General features: G+C 42.0%; 1 protein-coding gene across 7 annotated transcripts in view; it reads left to right on the forward strand.

The window, feature by feature from the left end:
• LOC122541729 (myelin transcription factor 1-like protein) overlaps positions 1 to 19921 on the forward strand; it is a 438359-nt gene that overhangs the window by 68992 nt on the left and 349446 nt on the right. The window lies entirely within an intron of this gene.

The following is a 19921-nucleotide window of genomic DNA, read 5'->3' on the forward strand; positions in this document are numbered from 1 at the left end:
GCCCCTCCCCCAAGTCCCTCCTCCCTATCTTTTATCTTTGCCTACTGGACACACTTTGCTCATTCCTAAAGAAGGGCTTATGCCCGAAACGTCGATTCTCCTGTTCCCTGGATGCTGCCTGACCTGCTGCGCTGTTCCAGCAACATATTTTCAGCTCTGATCTCCAGCTCTGATCTCCAGCATCTGCAGACCTCACTTTCTCCACCTTAAACGGATAGTTGTGGATAACTGCCAAATATTCCTTTGTACTGAAGGCCTGGTGTACATTGGACAATTGGAACTGCTGCTGTTGACTTCGGTTGCCCAATGAAATTGAACGTCAACTTCTTCGAGGAGACGAAAATGCTTCTAAGTGTTCTAACTTCTGGTGACTAATCTTTTGCTTTTTTGGGCCTTGGCACTTGAACTTTAATCTCAGCAATTCACCCAAAAAAGGAACCAATTTGACCTTTGCACTTCGTACAAGAATGGGTTAAATTGCAGCCTTTACACAAGGAAAGAGCAAATAATTGGAGATATAAAGAATTATATTATGAAGTAACTGAAAAGTTTCTTCGCTTTGCAACCCAAGAGAGCTGAAATGAAATCTGTTTGAGTTTTATTGAAATATGGATTTTGACGTTCTTCCTTAAAATAAATCGTAGCGTCTCAGTGGTCTGACCAAGCATAATTATTCTGCTTGACTTGAAAATAATTTTGAGCATAGAAGGTACAACCTAAAACAGATTGTTTGGGCACCTGGTGTGGAGGGGGGAGGGTAGGTCAGGTCAGAGGACCTCCCCGTGGGTCTGCTCCTGAGCCTGGCCAAACTGGCCATAAACAGGTCCAGGCAGTGGGCCATGAAGGGAGTTGTTAGGGCTGATTGCCTGCCCCTCTTCTGCGGTTATGTTAGAGCCTGGGTGTCCCTGGAGAAGGAGCATGCGGTGTCTACCAACACCCTGGAGATTTTCTGGGAAAGGTGGGCACCGCAGGGAGCGGAGTGTATTATTTCCCCGTCCAACTCTATTTTGATTTAATCCCTGCCCTCACCTTCACTGTTTGATCACGCAGCATTGCCTTTTGAGAAGGGTACTGTTTGTCACTGGCCACGCGGGCGTTTCCTTTCTTCCTGGTGATGGAATATAAATGAAGATTTACACATTTATCATTTGTCAAAGTAAAAAAAAGAAAAGAAAAAAACAGATTGTTCAGGTGAAATAAACTATTCAGGCCAACTAATTAATGTTGGTATTTGTATTCATGTGAGCAGTATTCTTGATTGTGTATGGACATTCTGTTTGGATATTCCTCTATTGAACGAACTGGTTATTTAATATTGAAATGGAGCCCACCAGCCTCAAAGTGCACAGCGACCTACCTTGGTAAGGTAATTGGTATGTGCATGCCTATTGGTCACAGGCAGAGATATATTGACAAATGATCATACAATTCTTAATTCAAAGCCACCATTCCCATTTTCCAAGTTCTCACTTAACCAAATCCTTGTTCTTACTTCACTTAATAGAAACTGATACACAAGGTATGCACCTTTAATGCTTACGCAGGAATTACAGGCGTTAGATGTTTGATTATTGCTGAACATTTGAAAGGTTCTGTTTGATGCTAAATTCACTTGCAGAGAAAGAGAGTAGGCTCTTCCTGCAGTGCTGCTGCTTCACCAATTATTTTCTTCAGGCTTGGGTGGCCTGGAATAGAACATAACTGGGAGCATAAAGGAAAAGACCACAAGACATACTTCAGAAGTGGGAGGAGGTAGAATAAAAGACACGGCCACTTCTATGTGTCAGAGCTCTACAATCACAGCTTTCTACTGAACTCATCTCCATCTATTCATTCACTCACAAGCATTGTCATTCTTCTTCCCCTTGCTGTCTCAGTTAGCCCTCTTTGTCTTTCCACTCATTCATAACTCCTTCAATTGACTGGACATGAGAAAAATCCTAACAAATAGACATTTAAAATCACAATTTATTAGAATAACCATTGCAGCATTCTATTAAAACAAAGAACTCACCTTGTGTATTTCCTTATTCAAAAACCAAAAAACAGGAGCTGAAGGAGACTCCAAATATCTATTAATCACCATTCAATTTACTCAAATACTGAACAACCACAGATTCTGGGTTCCAGATTTCCAGAGATTCACCACTCTCTGGATGTTAATTGAATCAGTTGACTATTTCTTATCAACATGCTGTCTGTTAGTGACATCATCAAAAGCACAATAACATGGATGTGGATGATATTCAGCCAGAGCTCACTAGCATCTCTTCCAAGCAACCTTTCAATTTATGATTTCAGCTGTTTAGCTCTGAGCACAGAGTGCTTTAGGAATGGAATTTTTATCACTTTGCCTCAGAATCATGGAGAGGTACAGCATGGAAACAGACTCTTAAGTCCAACTTGTTGATGCTGGCCAGATATCTTAAATTAATCTAGTCCCATTTGCCAGCACTTGGCCCATATTCCTCTGAACCCTTCCTATTCTTACATCCATACAATCCATCTCTTTGATCAAACCTTTGGTCACCCATTGTGATATTTCCAAATTGGCTTAATGCCAAGCTTTTGTGAAATGTGTTGGTAGTTCTTGTTGCTTCTGCCTCTAGTACATCACCTTCTCCTGCAAGAAAGAGGGAAATATGTTTGAGTGTGCTGTGATATGTCCAGATGATGTTTGAAGAGCTAGCTATGTAGGTTGTGACTGTTAAATCTTCTATAGCAGCTAGTTTGTGAGGGGGATTTTAAGGAAATGGGTTGAAGTCCTGAATACTAATTGATAAAAATTGTAAATGAGTTAAGGGGAGAGGTATTGTGACTTGAGCAATCCATGATAATAATGCTGCAGTAGTTAGGAATAGCCACTTGAAAGCTGATCTTACCTTGTTAACCCTGATTAGATAATTGAACCTTTTCTGGTACCTCATCCAAGAACTTAATGGCATGTTCCTGGCATTCATTCATTTTGTCATCTCTTCCACCTGTCTCATCACATGACCTAATGACCTGACTCCACACCCCTTGTTTGATATTGGGAATCTCTCTTGCTGTTGATGTTGTGCAGCAAGACATGCATTGCAATAATAAGAGAATCTTGGTACACTCCCCCAGCTGCCAAAGTTCCAACACTTTCAATCCTGTCTTTAGCTTCATGTGTTCCTCTTCTTTAAGAGACATTTGTTGCCATTATACAGTGTTATCCACCTTCCCCCTCTCTTTGGGTAGAAAAAAATCTAGTAATCAGATATTTACAATTAATGATTGATCTAGCATCAACTGCCATTTGTAAAATAGAATTCCAAACTTCTGCCAGCCATTACATGCCGTAATATTTTCTAATGTCACTCCTGAAAGCCCTGGTTTTAATTCTTAAATGGAAACCACTCTTGTCCTCGACTCCACAATCAGTGGAAATTGTTTCTTTCTCTATCTGTCCTCTCTCTTCCTCATAATACCTTGAAAACTTCAATCAAGTCACTCCTTAACCTTCTAATCTCCAGAGAATGCTTGGCTTTTAATCTCTCATCATGATTTAACACTTTGCAGTCACTTTTATTTCTATTCTGTTCTTCAAGCTGTGTGCTTGCATCTACTTCTGGCTAGCTCACTCCTCATCTTCCAAAAGCTCTGACATTTCATATAGACACCCTGCTTATCAACTTACATTTTCACCTTTCTATTTGACTAGTAAGCATTCCTGATGAAGGGCTTTTGCCCGAAATGTTGATTCTCCTGCTCCTCGGATGCTGCCTGACCTGCTGTGCTTTTCCAGCACCACACTCTTGATTCTAATCTCTAGCATCTGCAGTCCTCACTTTTGCCTAGTAAACATTATTGCAGGTCACTACTCTGAAGGGTTTTGTTCCACCTCTCTCTTGGTAGATGTACAAATCTATTTCTGGCTGAATATATGCATTTTTAATTGTGATTACAGTTGAAATATGGCTTCAGCCACAGAAGTACCCAGAATTGAGTACTTTAATGATTATTGTGAAATGAGTAGTTAAGTTCACATGACTGTTTATCAAAGGCTTCTGCAGATCTCCAGTCTAGACATCTGTGAAATGACATTTTATCACCTGCAGGATGGAATTCCCTAGGCTGCAGTTTGGATTTTCGACTGGAATTTGTGCATTTATGTATTCGGAGAAGGTGATGCAGCCATTTCAACAAATAGAGAAATTAGATAGGATAAAAATAAAGACTTGGTAATGAGTAAGTTGGCAGTGATCCAAATAGAAAATCCAAATACCAAATGTGATGCATCTTGGATTTCTGAGGGACGTAAGATGGAAATAGGTACAGCTTTAGTGACAATCTTTCAATCCTCCTTGGATTGCTGCCAGAAGATGAGAGAATTGTAAATAAACTCCGTTCAGAAATTGGAGAGAGATAGATCTGGTAGCTGGTGGATAGTTGGTGGTGGGGAAAATTTGAGAGACAATAATCCGGGTCAAAAATAAAAAGATAGTTGAACAAATTGAATAAATAAATGACATTCAGCACAGGTTTGTTCAGGCAAATCATTATCTGACAAACCTTCTTAGGTTCAAAGATTAAATACAAGAGACAAATAGTTGTGCACTTGGGGTTGCTTGTGTAGATTTTCAAAAGCTATCTGATAAAGTGCAACTTAGAAAACCTGCTACTAAAAGTGTAGCCCACAGGATTAAAGGGGCATTGGTTAAGTAGTTAAGAAATTGGCTGAAAAAGCAGAGTTGTAAATGTGGCCCTTTTCAGAATGAAGGAAAGTATAATGTTTTCCACTCAGATTGGCATTAGGACTGCTATCCTGCTTGACAGATCTGGACTTGGGTATGTATTCAGTGCCTAATTTCTAAGTTTGTGGGTGGTGTGAAATTTGGAAATGTAGTAAACAATAAAGATGGTAGTAACGGTTGTCAGAGATAGGCAGACATGTGGAGGAGTGGACTGTTTTATTCCAGATATAAATCACTCAGTTTCAGAAAGAAGTCAACCAAACTCCTTAAGTAACAAATAAATAATTTCATTGCAATCAAAACCTATTCAGAAGAAAAATAGAAACTATAAACAAAGCTGGGAACTGTGCAAATATATGAAACTACCTTGAAAAATGAATGCACATCCGTTCTCCAAACCTGGAAAAGAAATATAAAACTCAGCAGGCTTACTATTATTTAGGCCAGATATTGCTTAAATTGAGAAAAAAATAATTGTTGTCTCAAGTACTGTTAAAGTCGCTTTGCGTATAATACATTTATTGGCACCAGGTTGTCCTGGATCAGCTGTGGATGGCTAAAATCTCTTTCACTTTTAAGAGGGCAAAGCTGAGAGTTCTGGTAGTGTCTTGTCTAGAGAGGAGAGAGGGCACCATACATTTTGATTAATTGCGACAATAGGTGTGACAGGACAATTGTCCAAGAGTGAGTGTTGTTACTTGCTTTTGTCTAGGTCTATGAAATGCCCAGAAAGAGGAATAAGTGGAGCTTCATGATGTGTTGTTTCGAGGAAGGCTGTTAGGAGAATGTTGGCAAGTCAGACTGGGGGATTTGGCACCTGCATTTTGATACCATTCTCCTGCCATATCATCCTGAAATCGAGGATTGACTTGCTGCACAACCTTCTCGTTGAAGTGAACACATCTTTCTGTGGACTTCCTTGGCTACTTCCATCCATGTTTGGTTAGAGAGATTATTTTCCTCCTCCTGTCTTTGGTTGAACTGACCTTTGATCCGATGGCAGGGCCTCCTGGTACGAATGATAGGCCCAGGTCTCCATTCCTGCGGTTGCTGTGGTCTCCAAATTCCCACCCCTGTCACTCATGTCCTGGTCTCTTTAATTAGAAATGCTTCCTCTGACAAAATGGACCTGTCACACCAACCATCATTTTTGATTGGTTGGAGAGACTGGAGAGAGGCTGATAATTGCTTTGCTTTGGGCAAAGCAATACAGTTGATCACGATCCTGACCTGAAAATGGTCCCACTCTTCTAGCAGTGACTAAGTGCATTCTGACCTGAATAGTATAAAAGAAAATGTTATGTTCTAAACCATTATAAATCACTGCTCAGATTGCAGGTGGATTATTTGACCCATTCTAGGCACTACACTTTAGGAATAATATAAAAGCCTCAGAGATAATGTGCAGGAGTTTTCTGAACTGAGAAATAAGAAATGGATGATCACCTTATTGGGATTGTATTATAGACCCCCCCCCAATAGTCAGAGGGACATTGAGAAACAAACTTGTAAGGAGATCTCAGCTATCTGTAAGAATAATAGTGTAGTTATGGTAGGGGATTTTAACTTTCAAAACATCGACTGGGACTGCCATAGTGTTAAAGGTTTAGATGGAGAGGAATTTCTTAAGTGTGTACAAGACAATTTTCTGATTCGGTATGTGGATGTACCTACTAGAGAAAGTGCAAAACTTGACTGACTCTTGGGAAATAAGGCTTGGCAGGTGACTGAGGTGTCAGAGGGGGAGCACTTTGGGGCCAGTGATCATAATTCTATTCGTTTTAAAATAGTGATGGAAAAGGATAGACCAGATCTAAAAGTTGAAGTTCTAAATTGGAGAAAGGCCAATTTTGACGGTATTAGGCAAGAACTTTCGAATGCTGATTGGAGGCAGATGTTCACAGGTAAAGGGACAGCTGGAAAATGGGAAGCCTTCAGAAATGAGATAACAAGAATCCAGAGAAAGTACATTCCTGTTAGGATGAAAGGGAAAGCTGGTAGGTGTAGGGAATGCTGGATGACTAAAGAAATTGAGGGTTTAGTAAAGAAAAAGAAGGAAGCATATGTCACATATAGACAGGATAGATCGAGTGAATCCTTAGAAGAGGATTCTAAAAAAATAGGAGTATACTTAAGAGGGAAATCAGGAGGGAAAATGGGGAGTATCCAAAGGGTTTTTACAAATATGTTAAGGACAAAAGGGTAACTAGGGAGAGAATAGGGCCCCTCAAAGATCAGCAAGGTGGCCTTTGTGTGGAGCCACAAAAAATGGGGGAGATACTAAATGAATATTTGCATCAGTATTTACTGTGGAAAAGGATATGGAAGATATAGACTGTAGGGAAATAGATGGTGACATCTTGCAAAATTTATGGTGTAGCTTTGCTCGCTGAGCTGTAGGTTTGATATCCAGACGTTTCATTATCTGGCTCGGTCATGTTACGGCTGTACAGGACATTGGTCAGGCCACTGTTGGAATATTGCGTGCAATTCTGGTCTCCTTCCTATCGGAAAGATGTTGTGAAACTTGAAATGGTTCAGAAAAGATTTACAAGGATGTTGCCAGGGTTGGAGGATCTGAGCTACAGGGAGAGGCTGAACAGGCTGGGGCTGTTTTCCCTGGAGCATCGGAGGCTGAGGGGTGACCTCATAGAGGTTGCATTTGGATGGGTATATGAATAGGAAGGGTTTGGAGGGATATGGGCCGTGTGCTGGCAGGTGGGACCAGATTGGGTTGGGATATCTGGTCGGCATGGACCGAAGGACCTGTTTCCATGCTGTACATCTCTATGACTCTGAAAATGAAACCAGGAGTAAGTGGAAGCACCTCTGGTCCTGGGGACATTCTGGAGAAGTTGTCATGGGTCTTCACCCCACAGAGAAGATTAAGGCAAAATCCAATCGAGCTTTGGAAAATTGGATTGATAATCAGAGGACACAGCTTTTGGAAAATTAACAGAAGAACGAGAAAGGAAATGGGATTTTGTTTTCTCATTGCAGTGTTTTGAAATGCACTGCCTGAAAGGCTGGCGAAAGAAGATTGAATAGTAGCTTTCAAAAGGTAATTGGATACACACTTGGAAAGGAATAAAAAATGCGGGGCTATGGGAAAGAGCAGAGAAATGGGACTAATTGAAAGCTCTTTCAAAGAATCGTCAGAAACATGATGGACGGCAAGGCTTCCTTCTAAAACATAAAGTTATATAGCAGTAGAATGGGTTGGGAGTGGGGACATGGATCTGTCGAATATACTGATCACTGCAATGGATGTCTTGTTTTGTGTCCGTGCTCTTGTCCAGTTTCACTGCCCTATGACTTCCTATTGCATCACCAGCTGTATATTAGGCAGCTGACAGATTAAAAGCTTACTGTTACAATGTTAATGAAGTTGCTCCCAGAAGAAGAAAAGTAATGATTGTTTTAGAATTTGTTTTGAACGACTTGTTCATATTATGTTGTCTCATGTTAATTTTTAGTATCACTCTGAATTGATTTCAAATCATTACGTCTTTCTCAAGTAAACACTACACAGACTTTGGACATGCTGTAAGGATTCTCAATCAGCACAAGCATAGGTTCTTGGTCGTTTCATTGAATTGTGTCCTGAAAGTGACAGATTTGAAATTAGTAAATGCTGGATTGCAGTTCGGTGTTTCTTGCTGTTCTATTTGTCTTTGCAGTTGCAAACACAATACTATTGTATTTTTCACCATATATCAGTGACTGTAAATTATTTTTGTAACTGTTCCATGTTATGACATTCTGATTTAATGCCAGTTTTAAAGTTTCAGGTAACAAGCCTTTCAAAATCAAAAGATTTTGTGCAAACTACCTTTCTTAGGGTAAACTATCTATTTGTTGCAAAACACCTACATTGTTGATGGTACTGGTCATCATTGGAGTGCCAGTTCTGGTGAACATTATACCCGAAACATTTATTGATCCTGTTGGCATTTCCTCTTTTGGGTTTCCAACATTTATGGGTTTTATTTTAACTCAAGTCACTTCTGGAATATTGCGTGCAATTTTGGTCTCTCTCTTATAAGAAGAATGTCATGAAATTTGAAAGGGGTCAAAAAAGATTTACAAGGATGTTGGCAGGGTTGGAAGGATTGAGCTATAGGGAGAGGCTAAATAGGCTCGGGCTATTTTTCTTGAAGCATTGGAGATTGAGGGGTGACCTGTTAGAGGTTTATAAAAGCATGAGGTGCATAGATAGGATAAATAGACAAGGTCTTTCCCCTGGGGTGGGAGAGTCCAGAACTAGAGGGCATAGGTTTGAGGTGAGAAGGAAAAGATTTAAAAGGGACCTAAGGGGCAATCTTTTCACACAGAGGGTGGTGTGTGTCAGGAATGAGCTGCCAGAGGAAGTGGTGGAGGCTGGTATAATTACAACATTTAAAACGCACTTGGATGGATGTATGAATAGGAAGGGTTTAGAGGGATATTGGCCAATTGCTGGTAAATGGGACTAGATTAATTTAGGATTTCTGGTTGGCATGGATGTATTGGACTGAAGGATCGTTTCCATGCTGTATACCTCTATGACTCTGTGACTCTTGCATTTGCAGAAGTGACGTGGTCTTTGGAACACTTTTTTTCCTTTATTCATTTGTGGGATGAGGGCGTCGCTGTCTGGGCCAGCATTTATTGTCCATCCCTAATTGCCCAGAGGGCTGTTAAGAGTCAAACACATTGTTGTGGGTCTGCAGTCACACGGAGGCCAGACCAAATAAGGATGGCCTGGGCCTCCTTCACCGCTGCTCCCTCACCACCAGATGCCTGGAGGAAGAACGCCTCATCTTCCGCCTCGGAATACTTCAACCCCAGGGCATCAATGTGGACTTCAACAGTTTCCTCATTTCCCCTTCCCCCACCTCACCCTAGTCCCAAACTAGTCCCCAGCTCAGCACTGTCCCCATGACTTGTCCGGACTTGTCCTACCTACCGATCTCCTTTTCCACCTATCCACTCCACCCTCTCCTCCCTGACCTGCTACTTTCTCCCCACCCCCACCCTCCTCTAGCTTATCTCTCCCCGCTTCAGGCTCACTGCCTTTATTCCTGATGAAGGGCTTTTGCCCGAAACGTCGATTTCGCTACTCCTTGGATACTGCCTGAACTGCTGTGCTCTTCCAGCACCATTAATCCAGAATCTGGTTTCCAGCATCTGCAGTCATTGTTTTTACCTCTAGTTAACAGTCCAGTAACATAACTACTGCACTACAGCACTCAATGTAACGATAAGGGAGCCGATATGCTGTCGCACAAGGTACAAGTGGTGAGTTTTGGATCATTTACAAATTGTGAATGGTCGAAAGAGAATTTATGAGGAGCGCATTGAAGTCAAGTGAGGTGCCGGAGCGCAGAGTATGTCAGCAGCTGCAGGTGTGTTGGAGGCTTTGGCAGTGATGTTGCAGTTTTGATAAGGGAGAGAGGATATAAGGTTTAAAGATCAGCTCAGGTCCAAATAGGACATTGGAATACCACATAATCAAATTCAGCCTGAGTGCAAATGCAGAGAAAGAGGTGGAGTCAGACATTAAGCCGTAGTGTTTTTAATGAAAGCTAAACAGATGGATTTGCTCTCCCAAATACTGAGTGAAAGCAAGTTATCGCTTTTTCAGTACATAACGTTGGCTCAAGAGCCACAAAGCCTAATGGCGAGTGTTAAAGATGATGGCAATCATTGCATAAAGCCTCATTTAAATGACATACACTTATCAGTTTTCTGGAAAAGAGATTAATTTTTAGATTAGTTGACTGTTTTGTGTGCAGGTAGACTGACTTGTGCTAATAACATAAGAGTAGCAGAAAAATAGAATTTCATCGTTAGAGAGAAAACCTGATTAAATTATATTTTCTGAGTTGTTTTTAAAGGCTGAAAATAGCAGCACAGGAGAATAGAAAAAGCCTCATTTTGAAGCCAGTATCAGTGTCAAGAACTGCCAGTCAGGCACATCAAGTGAAGATACGTGCTTTCTGTCTCAAGAGAGTATTCACTGTTTCTCAGCCAAATGACTTCCTCTCCCATAGCAGTCACAGCGTTATAGCCACTGATAATTTAGTGACAATCTTGTAATGTGCTGTTTAATGTTGTGAACTCCCCCTTACTGGAAACTAAACTAAGACAGGTCAAAATCATTTCGGTTATGTTTTTGTGAGAAAGGAGGATTTCATTGCATAGGTCTGGGTTGCCTGGATTTCGAGGCAGGTTGTATGAGTGGGAACACATTGGACAAACATGAGATATCATGAAATTCATCAGTATTTTGAAAGTTTTTCTGCCTTAATGGCCTAATTTGTCATCTAAAATATATAGGAAGCTAGCAGTAAAATTGTGCATGTATATTTATGGATCCTGCATTTTCTTTGGCCTTGATGAATTTTTGAAGCTAATTTGTATTTACATTTTTTATTGCTAAATGTAGTTGGATGACAGACTTCTTAATTCTGCCAGTTTTTGCCCTTTTCTTAATGGGTTGTTCTCTTGTTGCCTCTGATAATTTTCTTAATTTTTTTCTGTAACATTTCCTGGTTGATTTTCATTACGTCTTACCTTTACTAATTTTTCGATTTTGGATCGAGTTTTACCTGCCTTATTCGCTAATTTAATTTCATTATACAATGCATATCATTGTATGCATTCTTCAGTTTTCTCCATATTTTCTTTTTTAGTGCCTCACTTTATAGTGCTTTCTCATTTCCTTCCATAGTCCATTCAATCCCCATTCTCTGCATATTTACTCCTCTGTTTGTCCAAATACCCAAACAGAATACATATGGGAGAAGTAACGTTAAATGATAAATTCAAATGAAGTGCAAAAAGATAATTAGAAACCAAAAAGTGAAAAAACACTGAAATGAAATATTGCAAGAAAAAGAGTAAAATGGTAGCATATAAGATGTGTAAAACTGATTGTTAAAGATATAATTCAGAATGCAAGAGAAAGCAATTAAGGATAAAATAGAGCAATAATAAATATAAATATCATTGGGAAAATAGTAAAATAAATGTAGTGGAAGAATACTTAATTCATAAAGAGCAGTCTTTTCCTTGTTATTTTTAAGGAATATGTTAACCGTACGTTTACAGTTGCATGTACCAGCTGTCATATGTGTGCGCACACTGGTGTGCCTATTTATATCAGTGACATCTGTATGTTTCACTTACTTTTGTGAATGTTTCTGAGGTCTGTGTCTTTTTTTTAACCAGAGTGCATCTGGTCCTTGTCCAAATGTTAGGTATGATGTTGCCAATAGATAGTACATGCAGATTAGTTTTATACTAATTTTTAATAGAGGTGGTTATATTAACGCTGTATGTTATAAAGAGGCAAATTCCTGGAAGGGAGGTGATCTTGATAAAATTTGATTTTTTTTTGTCTTGCATTTTTATAGTTATGACCTTTTTTGTAAGTGGATTTTTAAGGCTGCCCTGTAGAATCTGAAAAGTCTGTAACGTCACAGCTGGCAAGTGGCAATTAGTGAATTAAGCATGCCAGTGCACTTCAAAGCACTGCTGAGAGTGAGACGTGTGTAAAAGGAAGTCAGCAGGTAGGAGCTAGAAGGAGAATATGATTTCTTATGGTACATTTCAACTTTCTGGACAGTTCAAGAGACAGCAAATTGTATGCTGCAGAAAGAAACTATTAATCAACTGCACTGGTTTTTGAGAAGCAGAACATTTGCTAAGAATGAATCTGGGGATGAGCAGATTGCATAATCTTAAAATGTTGCAGCACAGCAGACTATTTGACTCATCCAATCTGGGCAGGGTTTTTTCTCCACATGAGCCACTTACTCTGGCTGCACTTCCCACCTCCATATCCTTTAATGTTCCCATTTTTGAGCAACAATCTAAGTCCCTTATAAATATAATGATGTGTTTTGCTCTCCTCTTCGAACAATAATTTCTACAGAGGAGCTGGACTCTGCTTAACTCCCTTGCACTATCTAATGAATCTACAATTTTATCTAAACAATTGGCAGGGAAGTGGGACTCACTGGTAAACCTTTCAAAAAGCTGACATCGGCATGATTGGCTCAATGTCCCCCTTCTGTGTTGTAACATTCTATATCTTTTATATAATGTGAAGTCTTAAATTGCCTACAGTGTAATTAAGGTATTGTGTAAGTACATCACCCTATTATATTTGTTTTCTAAGCCCATACACACAAAATCATGAGATGGAATTTTATAGGGGTCTGAGCAACGTAGGCTACATTGAGGTGTATAGCAGATTCAGGAGAGAGGTTCAATGAGGAGCAGCCCGACATCGAGATCATATTGTCCCCATCTTTTACTCTTAACAAATAGTGTGGTGAGACCTCAAATAGTGAGTTGCTAATTGACCATGATTAATGCTTGTTAAGGTTCTTGTTGATGGCCCGAATCATCTCATTAATATTCCGGTTATGGTCTTAGCTCATGAAGCAAAATAGGGGCAAACTCAACTTGAAAACCAGAGCGGGTCCCTGGTGCATTCAATTCACTGTCTCCTTTGAACAACCTCTATCTTGCCCACGCGTAAACTGCAGGGTGGGGCAATATCCACAAGCACCTGCCACATCAACGTTTCCACCAATAACATTGGTGTCTGATTTTCAGGGAGCCAATTCCACCATCATGGTATCTATCCAATGCACCGACAGTGTACCCTGCAGCCTAGATCAGTTTCACTGGCATGCGAGCAAGGCTGCATTGGTCATAATTACTGCACAAGTACAGGCACATGGTCCGCAGAGTGGACCAGGCTGCCTGCCAGGGCTGTTCCTGGTTCTCTCAGCACTCATTCACCTGGAACCCACTGGCATTCCCATTGTGCGGATGCCTTGTTTTGCACTGCTGTGCTTTGCAGTGGCAATCGGTATAATTCCACAAGCAGGTAAGTGGCCATGCAGTGTGGCAGTCAGTCATAGGCACAAATCATGGAATCAAGAATCCTGACAGTGTGGAAGTCCACACCGACCCCTCCGAAGAGCATCCCACCCAGCCCCCTCCCCTACTCTATCGCTGTAACCCTGCATTTCCCTCGGCTAATCCACCTAGCCTGCACATCCCTGGACACTACGGGCAATTTAGGCAAATATCTTGTAATACATTAGCATGCCAAGTCAGTCATCTACACCAGATGGCCTCAGTGTTTGCACCAAACATATGCATCTGCAGCAAGCAGTGCACCATATGTGAAGTCCATTGGGGGACCCATCAGTCAAACGGGTTTAGAGCAGTTAGTCAACCTCCCATACCCATCAAAAGATTTAGCTGCGTCCAAGCAGGTCCAGGTAGCTTTTCACAGTGCCTCATGCCTCTGCGGTTGCGGGGAAGGGAAGGGGGCAGGTAATGCTTCAGCCTTTACCTCCATAGGGGCCAGTCAGGGGTGGGCTGAAGGGGAGACCTGCTGCACTCAGGTACATGTGTGTCCAAAAGCCAAGGCCTGAGCAAATCTGGCCAGTGTACAATTCACTTGAGGGGTGGTTGAGGCATGATCATGCAATCACATCCATTCACAGAAATTAAGGGGAAAAGGGGAGGTGAGTGTTGCGGAGAGAGATCAGGTGTGCAGGTATGGGTACATGCACAAGGCTAGGGGATCTCAGCAATATGTCAGCGTTGAGGCTGAAAGCCTGTGATAGAGGACCACTCGCTGTCAATGCACATGGAGAGTGCAAAATGTTTAGGAGAACAGCCGCAAAAGCACTTACCATGGGCAGGGTAAGTGAACTAATATGTCAGGGAGAGGCTTCATCTGCAACCAGTTTTCACATGGGAAAGCCATTGGCTGTGAACACTTGATGTGCTGGCCAATCTCTGGCCATCCTGCAGTCTTGCACCTTCGCTGCTGGGGAACTGCCTGAGATAGACAACTTTCATGTACTGAGTTGCCAAACAGCTGCAACATTGAAGGGGGTGGGGTGCTAAGCTGTCAGAGTAAATAATGCCATGTACATATGCAATTACCTCTGCTCCCACACAAGGTACTTGGTACTTATCAAAAACCCACTACTACTGTGCCTTGTTCCCAAGGAGTAATGCCACTGGACACAATGGGCATCTCTAGGCCCAAGACAGAGACGTGGACAATCAGATCAACAATGAAAAACCAATACTTATTAGCAAAACATACTCTCTGAATTACCATTAGCCTTGGTTCTTAGTCCATCTTTTTCTCTCCCTGCCACTGAGCCTCACTACATTACCCTGTTCCACAGTTGGGGTGGAGGTGGTGTATTCTGTAGTGGAGCCCATTGGCAAGTTGACCCCTCGTACCTTGATTTTCCAAGGGTTGGAAGGAAACAGGCAGGATTGGGGAGGAGGAGGAACCTGGCTAACTTCAAAGTGCCCTGAGTGGAGACTTCTGAGAGACCTGTGTGTGGCTTGGGAGCCACCTGACACTGCCCTGTCTCCTTGTGAGATTGGAGAGACTCAGACTCTGAACCCGACTCTTACTCTGCCTTTGACCCTGAGGATCAAGGCCTGGGCTATGAAGTGCATAACTCTCTAGCGCATTCTGAGGGTCTGTCTTCCATTATAGTCACCAGCCCATCCATAGAATTTTATGGGTAGAGATAAAATCTGATTAAATTGTATTTTCTGAGTTGTTTTTACAGACTGAAAGTAGAGGCAAACAGGAAGTAACTGGGCTGAATGCATTGCTCCAGGTTCTGAGCAATGATATCCAGTGCATCACAGGACTGGCTGCTTTGCCCTAGCCTTGCAGCGATGAGGGCCAGTCTGTCCTGAATGTCTGTCTACCAATGCTGCATCTCATTTTGTTTTTATGAGGTTCTTGATTGCTAAGACCATGGTTTCTCTGACAGATTAGATTAGATTACTTACAGTGCAGAAACAGGCCCTTCAGCCCAACAAGTCCACACCGACCCTCTGAAGAACAACCTACCTAGACCCATTCACCTACATTTACCCTTGCACCTAACACTATGGGCACTTTTGCACGCCAATTCACCTAACCTGCACATATTCGGACTGTGGGAGGAAACCGGAGTACCCAGAGGAAACCCACGCAGACACGGGAAGAATGTACAAATTCCACACAGACAGTTGCCCGAGGCAGGAATTGAACCCAGGTCTCTGGTGCTGTGAGGCAGCAGTGCTAACCACTGTGCCACCGTTATCTCTTGTCTGGGGCTGAGCAAGTATTTGGTCTCTGGCTCCCCTCCGATTGCCGGTAGCATGGAGTGTTTCTGTCTTACCCATATATGTAACAGTCAATGTGAGGTGCTCTTCTGCCACTCATCTCCTGTGCATTTTGCTGATCAAACCCACCAATATTTTGGCACCTAAGTTGGTTGGTATAACGGGGACGCCAGGAGGTAACCTTGTTAATTATTCCGCCAGCCTTGTCAATTATTCTTCCAGTCCTGGAAATTGTTGTCCAAGGGTAAAGGATTATACCCTCTGGGAAGATAAGCAGCCCTCTGCCTATGTACCCACATCATTGGGTATATCTGTACAAGCCAAGAGGTCAAAGATGTCATAGCCACTGGTTACATGCATGCCCAATGATGACTGCCTAGATAATGTTCGTGATTCAGTGCAACATCAAGAGGTCCTTATTTGGTTGAAGAGTCATGGGATGTCTTTTCCTGCAAAGGGATCAATGGCTAAGACCCAAGTGGATGGATGACATGGCTGTTAGCGTTGGTGCATGCAAGGGAAAGGTATTGAGATATTCTGAGAGAGTGAAGAGACAATGCAGATGGAATGCAGGGCTCATGCTGGGGAAGGATGGAGAGATGAGAAAAGGAAATGAGGGAAGATGTGCATGCAACAGAGGGGATTGAAAAGCATGAGCCTCACTGGGAGGTGGGTGCGGAGTAGAGAAGGTCATTCACCTTCTTGCAGCACTGTCATATTGTTCTGTGCACACTGCGGAGATGGCACTGAACTGGGTACCAAGTTTTGTCCAGACTGACACAGTGCAGTATCAAGGTCTCCCCTGCCAATCCTTTGGGAGGAGGATTGTCCTCACTGAAGGCACCCTGTCTCCCAGGACCTCCAGAGAACCATGTGCCATCTCACCTCAGTCCCCAACAAAAAGCAGGGCAGGTGCCAATTGCCAGCACTAATCCAGGGCTCTCAAAGATGGCACTGATGCAAGGGATGCTGGTCTTAGGGTGGATAACCAATGAGTGGCAAGTTATTCCAGGACCAGCGCATGGCATGATAAGGTGGAAATAGGGGCTAATACTCAGCAGTAAGACAGGAATGGCATTTAATGTCGTGTGTTTTGTAAAATACAAAGAGAAATTTAATTCAGCCTAGATGCGAGAATCACATCATCAAACTCGTTGCAACTTGCACTTAACCAAGATACTGTAAAATTCAGCCCATGAATCCTGTTTATTTTTGTCACCTGTTAGACATTGGGATTTCTGTGTGAAGCATCTCATCTCCTCAAAAAGCCTGTCTGTAATCTGCAAGGCACAAAGTAGATTTATAATAGAATACTCTTCACTTTTGTGGATGAGTGCAACTTCAACAACACTCAGGAAGCTCTTCACCATCCAATACAATGCAACCCACTTGATCGACACCCCATCCACCATTCTAAGTATTCATTTCCTCCACTATTGGCACATAGTAGTAGTTGTATCAACTTCGAAGTGCAGTAAGCAACTCAGCAAGGATTCTTTGACAGTGCCTTCCAAAAGCATGACTTCAATCATTGAGAAAAACAAGAACAGCAGGAAAATGGGAAGAGCACCACCTACAAAGTTCCCATCAAAGTCACACCCCACCCTGATTTGGCAGTGTTTTGCCATTTCTTCATTTTTCACTGGATCAAAGCTTTGAACTCCTGCAGCGATATGGGATTTGTTTGTTAGAGGAACAGACAGACATTTTTGCAGCTGTAAACGTGACCTACTGCTTCTATGATACCAGGGTCAAAGATGGCACAGAGTGACTCAAGGACATTATTTTAAAGGAGCGTGAACATCTAGTGGTTATGGTCCACATTGGTAGCAATGAATCAAGTGGGGGGGTGCGCGTGGTGATGTGGTCCTTCAGTCAGGTAGATAGATAGAAAATTAGCATGTAGGATCTCAAAAGCAAAAATCCCAGAATAACTCCCAATGTTACGTGCAAGTAAGAGGATAAGGCAAGTGAATGTGTGGCTGGAAGGATGATGCGCAAGGGAGGGCTTTAGATTTCTGGGACACTGGGACTTGTTCTGGGGAAGATGGCACATGTAGAGGCCAGACAGGTACAACTGAACAGAGCCAGGATTGGGTTCCTTATGCAATGGCTGAGGGATCAGGTTTAAATCAGGTGGAAACCAGGGGAAAATATCAGGGAGGAATTTCACGGCATGCAAAATATTAAGAGTCAGTGGGGACTAGCACAGAGAACAGTAAGTTACTATGTGGAGTCGGAATAAGGATATAATGAGAACATTCTAAATCAGGGTTATAGTGTATGTGTGCAAACACACAGAGTATGGCATGTAAGATTGGTGTGTTACAAGCGCAAATTGCAATGTGGAACTATGATGTTGTGGCTGTGACAGTGACCTAGCTTGAGAGTAAATATTTTTGGACATAAGCCCCTCAGGAAAGACAGGAAAAGAAGGAAAGGAACATGTCTGAAAATGTTGGTTAAGGAGAGCATTGCACTGCTGGAGAATGAGAATGTCTCGGAGAGGTCAAAGACTGAACTGATTTGCTCAAGCTAAGAAATAAAAATAAACATTAGTACAATGCTATTCCACTAACAAATATTAAGGATATAAAGGAACAAATTGCGGGGAAGTTACAGAGAGGTGCAAGTTATGAGAGGGAACTTTAATTATCTAAATGTAGATTTGATTAGTCTTCATGTGAAGGGCAGATGGACATTCCTTGATTCTGTTCAGGAGAATTTCTGCAGTAGTATTTCTTCAGTCTCAAGAAAAGGGAAGCTTTACTGGGTGTGATTCTGGGGAATAACATGACTCAAATAGATCAAGTTTCAATTGGGGGCTGATTTTACTAAATTCAACCCTGGGATGTAGGTATCGCTGGCTGGGCCATGCTTTTATACTCATCCCTAAGCGCCCTCAGGAAGGTAGTGGCAATCTGCCCTAGTTGCTGCAGAATACCTTGCCTACTTTTGTAGCCACAGTATTTATATGGCTCATTCAATTTAGCTTCTGGTCTTGATAATCTTCAGATGTTGAAATTAGGGCATTCAGGAATGGCGATACAATTGAATGTCAATAGGTGATGATTGGATTCTGTCTTGTGGAGATGGTCATTACATGGCATGTGTGTGGCACGAATGTTACTTGCCTCTTGTCAGCGTGGATATTGTTGAGGTCTTGCTGCATATGGACACAGACTGCCTATGTATCTGTGGAGTTGCAAATGGTGCTGAACATTGTCATCACTGTACATCTCCATTTCTGACTTTATGATAGAGATAGGTCACTGACGAAACAGCTCTCAGTGGTTGGGCCTGGGACACTATCCTGATGTACCCCTGCAGAGATGTCCTGGAGCTGAGATGACTGACTTATAACAAGGGAACAGTGATCATGAACGTGGAAAAAGTTACAAAATTAGAATAATAATAATTAAGTGGAATGAGAACTAACTTCAATGGGCCACAAATGGAGTTGGGCCAAATAGACTGGAGTCAGAGGTTGGCAGAAAAGATATGTAGCTGAACAATGGGCCACCTTGAAATAAGAGATGGTTTAAGCACAGTCAAGATGTTTTCCCTCAAAAGAGAAATTTAGGGAAAAACAAATCCAGAGCTTCAAGGTGAAAAAGATGATAGAACATAGAACATAGAAGAATACAGCGCAGTACAGGCCCTTCGGCCCTCGATGTTGCGCTGATCCAAGCCCACCTAACCTACACAACCACTATCCTCCATATGCCTATCCAATGCCCGCTTAAATGCCCATAATGAGGGAGAGTCCACCACTGCTACTGGCAGGACATTCCATGAACTCGCGACTCGCTGAGTAAAGAACCTACCTCTAACATCTGTCCTATACCTACCCCCACTTAATTTAAAATTAAATAAATTAAGGTAAGGGAAAAAAAAATGCTTGTCACTGAGATAATATAATTGAATCCAAGCTGGAAATGAAAGATTCAAAATGGAGGCAAAAAAGCAAGGAAGAGAAGTAAATAGAGGTTATGATAAGGAATTGGCAGCTTACATAAAATGAATCCCAAAGTCTTATA

This window comes from Chiloscyllium plagiosum, chromosome 3, assembly GCF_004010195.1.
Source record: "Chiloscyllium plagiosum isolate BGI_BamShark_2017 chromosome 3, ASM401019v2, whole genome shotgun sequence".
Taxonomy (NCBI): domain Eukaryota; kingdom Metazoa; phylum Chordata; class Chondrichthyes; order Orectolobiformes; family Hemiscylliidae; genus Chiloscyllium; species Chiloscyllium plagiosum.